This window comes from Aegilops tauschii, chromosome 7, assembly GCF_002575655.3.
Source record: "Aegilops tauschii subsp. strangulata cultivar AL8/78 chromosome 7, Aet v6.0, whole genome shotgun sequence".
Taxonomy (NCBI): domain Eukaryota; kingdom Viridiplantae; phylum Streptophyta; class Magnoliopsida; order Poales; family Poaceae; genus Aegilops; species Aegilops tauschii.
In genome coordinates this window covers 153,202,286-153,209,462 of record NC_053041.3, presented here as the reverse complement: position 1 = coordinate 153,209,462, position 7,177 = coordinate 153,202,286, and the positions used below count along the sequence as shown (strand labels likewise).

The 7,177-nt window shown below is 42.8% G+C and overlaps 1 long non-coding RNA gene across 5 annotated transcripts; it reads right to left on the bottom strand.

The window, feature by feature from the left end:
* Positions 1 to 207: 207 nt before the first annotated feature.
* On the bottom strand, positions 208 to 4,598 carry LOC109753407 (uncharacterized). 5 transcript variants are annotated; one of them, XR_012190018.1, is made up of 8 exons: positions 4,014 to 4,437; positions 2,804 to 3,397; positions 2,658 to 2,729; positions 1,741 to 1,992; positions 1,454 to 1,595; positions 1,148 to 1,349; positions 938 to 1,011; positions 208 to 780 (listed from the first exon to the last, which is right to left on the bottom strand). It is a non-coding gene; the product is annotated as an uncharacterized lncRNA (long non-coding RNA). The 5 variants fall into 5 exon arrangements; XR_012190015.1 differs by having other exon boundaries at positions 479 to 792; positions 4,014 to 4,598; XR_012190016.1 differs by lacking the exons at positions 2,658 to 2,729; positions 2,804 to 3,397 and having other exon boundaries at positions 4,014 to 4,598.
* Between the last annotated feature and the right edge of the window lie 2,579 nt (positions 4,599 to 7,177).

The window sequence follows — 7,177 nt, the reverse complement described above, 5'->3', positions numbered from 1 at the left end:
GACTTCTCTTATTTTACCACTTGAACTTAACTTTCTTGAATTTTCTTGTTTATTTAGCATTTTTTCAAAGCCAATGTAGTACCTCGTGTTCAACTTTTTTTTGTACTTATATGCCAGTAATAATAGAACATTTCTGACACAATTTTTTGTCCATTTGTGGACATCAACCAAAATAGGCAGGAGAGAGCACTATCGAACTGATCATTCTTTTTGACCGAACTATGTATGTGTTCTTCTTTTTTAAGAACTGATTCTGTAATACATACTGAATGGCCACACATATATGATATAATGAACTATAGGGCCTAAAAAGTGTAATGACAGTACATCTATAAAGCTCCACAGGATCACATGAAGCCTCTACTATGAAATATACTACTGACAAAAATTCACACTTCTGCACAAAGGGCATACTTCTGAACATGCTCGACGACACCCACTGAACTTGCACAATTGACAGGTGGGAGCAAGCAGCAACTTTGAAGTATGCAAAGGCATCTTGTTTTTCAAAAAAAGCAGGAGCGCATCTCCATGTCAATAAATAGTTGTTGATCCATCAGTGAGCATGCATCACAAAGAAAATGTTGAAAGAAAAATCGGATGGACCGGGTGAACTAGCTACACCTCCTCCTCTGGACTGATTGCTACGGCGAGGTGGAGCTGATGGAGGCGGAGATCACGAGCGGCACCGGGATTTGGCCACTGCAGGGAATCCCAGCGACTACCAAGCCATCCTTGCTGTACTAACTATGGTGATGTATTTTGTACTGCCCAAAACACCTGCAAGATGAACTGAAAATGCCGGCTAAGGGGACCTGAAGAATCACCAAATGTTGAACTGAATATACACAAGTGAAGGAGCATGAACGTCCACGGTAACTCTATGTTACGCAACAATAACTAAGCATATATGTCTATAAGTTGAAGGGTAACAGACCTCAAGATAGCAACGGACTTCCAATATTCATCTATTTTTGAGCTGCTGCCTTTTATTTTATTTTTCGACGCATCCTGCAAAAAGAAAACGGACCAAAATTTCAAAGATGAACTGAAAAAGACTACTCCCTCCGTTCACTTTTGTAAGACCATTTAGACATTTAAGACAACACCTAAAACAGTTCAATTTCAGCTGTCCTAAAGGACTTACAAAAGTGAACAGAGGGAGTAACATAATTCAGTCCAGATGGATGTGGAAAATGATGACCATCCCTTATGGCTATCAAACAGACAGCTTGAACTGCTCGCCGGCTGCCACTTATGGCTATCAATCATGCAAAATCCTGACCAAAAAACACATTTTTCTCATGAAACCAAACTCTTAACTTGCTACATGACCATCTTTGAACCTCCTACAAGAACAGAATATATATGATACATCATTTTTTTTCTCTTGTTCAATCATGCACCCAAAAAATTAAAACACAACAAAATATCAGTTGTTTGGCTCCCAAACCTCTTGCATATATTTTTTTGAACTGATGTTCTTTTTGTAATTGAACTGTTGTTGAATGAATGGTCACTCATGCGCCGATGAGTCTATTGTGCTCCGGAAATTTGTCTGCATCCGTGAGTAAATAGATTTTCTTTTTTGCTTCCTGCAATTTATTTTTGCATGGGTCAGAGTAACTCCAATGCAGCAGCCACATATTTTTGAATCTTTTTCTTGTTCTCTGTATTTTTATGTGGTTTCTTATATGAACCTTTTGAATATTTGAATTCCTCATGACGATATCATCGAACCTTTTTAGATGATGATGTTGAACTTGTGTTGAGTACATCAGGGATAACTTCCAGTCTTGAGAGAGACCAGTACACAAAGAGAGGGAGGTGCATTGGAGTGAGACGGCCAGCCACCACATGGCAGCATCCAGGGCGGAGCAATGGATGGCCTGCAGCCAGCTCTTCGAGGGACCGGTGGTGGAGCACCGAGGTGGACTGTTGAGCTGGGTGACGAACGAGAATAGGGTCGAGGAGCGGCGACCGTCGTTGACCCTGGAAGCAAGAAATGTGAATCAAGACGGTTAACTAGTTGAACTAAGATAGTCAACTAACTGATTGCAATAAAGAGTCTAAATCACTTTTCTTCTGGTGGAAGTGGAGGAATGATTCAAAAAATACATAAATTCATTTTTATTAACACAAAAAAATAACTACAACGACCAGGAATACAAAATGCACTGTACAGGCAGAGAGTAAACATACAACTCCCATTCTAAAAAAAATAAAACTTAATAGCTCTCAGAGTTTGAACTATTGTACACTTTTTTGTCGAACTGATGCAAAAATCCCCCATGTAGCAAATTGTCATACAATATGAAACCGATGAACCGAACTGATTCAATAACACAAATCGAACTTCTATATGTGCTTATTTATGAACTGATAATATAAATACACAGTGAACTAGTAGACCTAGTGTGTTTTTCTTTTGTACAGAGTGTATGTTTTACGAGCTACACAGGCAAGACATACATGATAACTTGTTCATAAAAGCATTTGAATCATGTTCAAGCACCCACATGAACACAATAAAAATCATCAGCAATTTGAACTTCAAAATGGACATTGTAAAAACAAATAGCAACATTTTTAAGCAACAAAAATTTGACAGCAATCAACTTTATAAAAACAACAAGCACAGTAGTGCCGCAACATACACATTCATCTCTTAAATCACTTCCTGTAATGCTTTCTACAGGTTAGTCGCATCCGTTTCAAGCAGCACCAGCCTGCATCCCATAGCCCAAGTTACACATACAGTCTGGTGTAGGGCCATCGTTTCAGCGTGCATGGTATCACTGACCTCACTGACCTCCTCAAGATGATGACCTTGTCCCACTACGACAGCTTACCGGTTATTAAAATATCAGCAGAATGTTACATTGCCGAGAGGTTTATGCTTCAAGGTCAATAAGCATTTTCTTAATTAACAGAATGAGAAAAGAAACTATAAATGAGCTTCATACTATGAACGAATGAGCATAAAAATATTCTCTATGCTACAGACTAAAAGAGATTCCAATACTAGAATGACTCAAGAAGAATTTTAGATTTGTAGCAGCACACGCACCAAACTTACTGATTTTTTCTTGAACTTATTTTAGGCGATTGCATCAGTACTAGAATGTCTAGACAAATAGTTCAGATTTGTAGCTGCACACACGAGAAACCTACAGAATTTTATAAAATAAAAACAAACTTACAGAATTTTGAAAACTGAACTGACAATTTTTCTGCACATGCACCCAACAATTTTCACTTCTACAACAGTATGCATAAGTACCAAACAACAGTATGCTAATAAACCATTTTTTACGGCGGTGTCGGCTCACTCCGTGCAACATCTCTGAACTTGGTGTATGCCAGCGGTAGAACATCCTGGCTTTCCAAACTTGTACTGAAGATATGTACCAAACAACAGTATGCATAAGTATTCGAAGACATACAAGAGCTACACACAGCCGTGAGTTACCAAAAAACACAGCAGTTTGTGCATTTTTATAAAGTTTTTATATGCATAACACAATGACATTTTTTTGGCACTACTTCTGCATTTTTAGACATGCTATGCTAGAAATAACATGGTAACGGAAGTGAGTGAAATCAGATAAGATTGGTGAACTATGAAATGCACACACACCTTCAAGGCACAAATGCCAGCCATCTACAGTAGCTCAATAAGCTAATTCTTCCTAAAACAGTTCCTTGAAATTCCTGAAACTTCAGAACAGCAATAGCTATTTTTTCCTTGTCGAGAAAACAAGCAGCGACACTGGCAATTAGCAGCACTCTCGATTCGAAATGCAACCTATTAGCAAGATTCTTAGTTACAGTTGAAGTCAGAAGAGAGCATTCACCTAAATTTAGCCAACCCAAAGTGTTGTGTCATATAAAAAATGTGGAGTTGTTATATGTGTAAAATTTGTTGTCACTGGAAAATAAGACGCAATGTACTGAACATAATCTAAGTGGAACTAAATAACTTGTACTGATGAATAAACAAAGGGGCTAACCTTAATGCAAACTAGTCTCAACTTTCTACAGCCTTTTGTTGGACTGACGAACTGGAGGTCCTCGACCCCGCGGCTCCTTCTGCAGGCTCCATTGTTTGCCGCTCAATCGCAATCCATGGTGTTAGAGCGGGGCACGTCCACGACGATGGCATTGAACGGCCTGGGGTGGAGGCGATGGACTTCCTGCACGCGGCGGCGGCGTAGCTCCATCGGGAAGGAGGCATAGTGGTGGCGGGAGGAGCATCACCGGTTGCCGGAGGGCGGCGCCCGAGATATGACAGCGGGATGAACGAGGAAGTCGGGAGTGCACGATGGAGGTAGGTGGCGGGCGTTGGGGAAGGAGGAGTGCGGTGCGCGGGGGAGGGAAGTGGCCGGCGCGCGGTGCAGAGAGGCGGTCGGCGCAGGGAAGGAGGGTGGCGGCGCGCGGTGGAGGGAGGTGGACGGCGCGGGGGAAGGATGAGGGTGACGCGCAGTGCAGAGAGGCGCTCGACGCGGGGTAAGGGGGGAGGGGCAGGGAGGTCGCCGGCGCGGGGGAAGGAGGGGGCGGCGCGCTGGGAGGGGCGGCGCGCGGGGCATGGAGGTCGCCGGCGCGGGGGAAGGAGGGGGCGGCGCGCAGGGCAGGGATGCCGCCGGCGCGGTGGAAGGAGGCGGCGACGGTGGGGGGCGTGGGTGCGAGAGGGTAAGGGAAGGGCTGGTGCTGGGTGTCTTTTTCTTCTCTCGAGTGGTACCGTTCGGGCTGTTGGGCTCAATTTGGGAATTTGCCGATCGCTCCCTATATACGGCCGAGGGTAACAGAATAATTACCGGTAACTCCAGCCCTATATATATATATATATATATATATACATATATATATATATATATATGGTACTCAATATATATCACTTAGGCTTCAAGTGCGTATTTGTTAGTTAAACCTATGGTTAAAATGTGACACTAAATACGACTAGTAAGTAGTACAGTAGCAGTACTAGTACGTCGGTCAAATTATTCATCATGTCCACACATTGAATTGACGTGACAACACGCTGCCCGTGAGGTGACACAAGAATCCCGGCGGCGTGTTCGGGTATTCTGGACTTCAGATTTGGAGTATCACTTATCTGTCGAAATCTTTCATCATTCACTTAAAACAGTCGATTGATTATACATTGAATACCATATAACCGGAATTAACCTATGCAAGTCGAAGAAGGATTAGCCGGTGCTGCCGGCTGGCGTCAAGTTCGATCCCACGGATCAGGAGCTGATCGAGCACCTTGAGGCCAAAGTGAGTGCTGACAGCGCGAGATCTCACCCTCTCATCGATTTGTTCATACCAACCATCGACAGCGAGCACGGCATATGCTACACCAATCCTGAGAAATTTCCAGGTAAGACACCGATCAGCCGTCTACTTGCATAAATATATTCCTTTGTTTATAGCTCTATTTTTCTTTTTAGACGCAGACCTGGTGAAGCAATTACAATTTGACAGTTAATAAAAAGTGAAACAAGTGACTGCAACATGTCAAAGATGTTATGAAAATGCCAACTACGTACACTAAAACCTGTATTCGATAATACTGCAGGTATCACACTGAGTGGCCTAAGCAAGCATTTCTTCCAGCGCAATTCCAGGGCGTTCAAAAGGGGCACGTGGACGCGTCGCAAGATACAGTCGGAGTGAGGCATGCACGCGATATAGCACAACACCGGCAATACCTTGCCGGTGATGGTCAACAGCCGGCAGACGGGCAGCAAAAAGGTTCTGGTGCTGCACACCAACAAGAACTTCGACCAGCTGAGGACCAACTGGGTGATGCACCAGTACCACCTCGGGGACCTGGAGCAAGAGAAGGAGCAGGAGCTGGTCCTCTGCAAGATTTTCTACCAGACGAACACTAGGGCCAGGAGTAAAAAGATTATAAGTTAGTTTGGTATTGGTACTTGTACTACCTTGTCGTCCGCAAGTTGGTATTGTTGTTAATGATATTTTGGTATGAACTTGGCATTTGCTTCCAACCATCATGCCGAGGGTCGACGTGGATATGAAGCTGAATCATTTGTTTCGAAACGAATTTTCAGGCACCTGATTTTTATTTGATGGGTAGCATAAGCACCTCCCGTTCGAATTCTCAGTTCTTCAAATTTTTCGAAACAAGTGCATGCTCTTATTATCACGATGAAAAAACAATATCCCTAATGCATCCCAGTTATTAGTCTGTACTTGCAGAATTCTCATTTATTGAGCACGTATATTGTTTTTTCAGGTCGAGCAAGTTTCAACTGGGCTGTAGACTGCCTAGGCTTGGTTTTGTTTTTAACAGGCCCAGCCCATGACGACAACGGGGCACAAAGATCCAGTAGCTATCTACTGGCCTCTGGCCTGCCAGCGTTAGTTATATTTTGTCTTACAACATCCGCAGGCACTTTTTTTACGGAATCAAACTCACAGCCCATTTCTATTTTCCTCTTGAAACGCATGTCCTACATCCGTTTTCTAATCTCTACCTATAGTTTTACTAGTTCATATACACGTATCATTATATTGAAAATACAAAAAATTCACTTTTCATATTAACATCCTTATTTTTGTTGTTGTTTTCCCTCCCAGCGCTGATTTTTTTACCACTGGTTTTCCCTTAAACCAACTCAATTGTCCCACGTCTTATTTGCTTACAAAAACAAAACGATTTTTTTGGCAAATCAATAAGTTCTTAAAAAAATGTTTATCATTTCGGGATTACAAAAGTTCAGACTCCACCGAAATATGCAAAATAAGGTTGAACTTTTTGACCATGGTCCTGGACAGAAAATGGGCTGTAATAAATTACTTAAGAATTAGCAAATGGGATGCAAATTATTAAAAAATAGCAAATGGGCTCTATGTTGTCTGCCACAGATTTGGAGGCTGACTTGTGGGCCTACTAAGTTCATGCATACACAAGGTTTATCAAAAAAGAAACTTAGTCAACAATCGACTCTACTAGCGTCAGACCGTTAGATGTCAATCTAACGGCAATCGTGCTTCTTCAGTCTCTGATCTTCCTGCCCCAGCCGCCCAAACCAGCGCCGTCGGAACCGCCTGCTCCCGCCTCCCGTGGCTGGCTATGATGCTGGGAAGGCCTCACGGCCCCATCATATACTCGCATCCCTGGCCTGTCTATCCCTCTACTCACCCA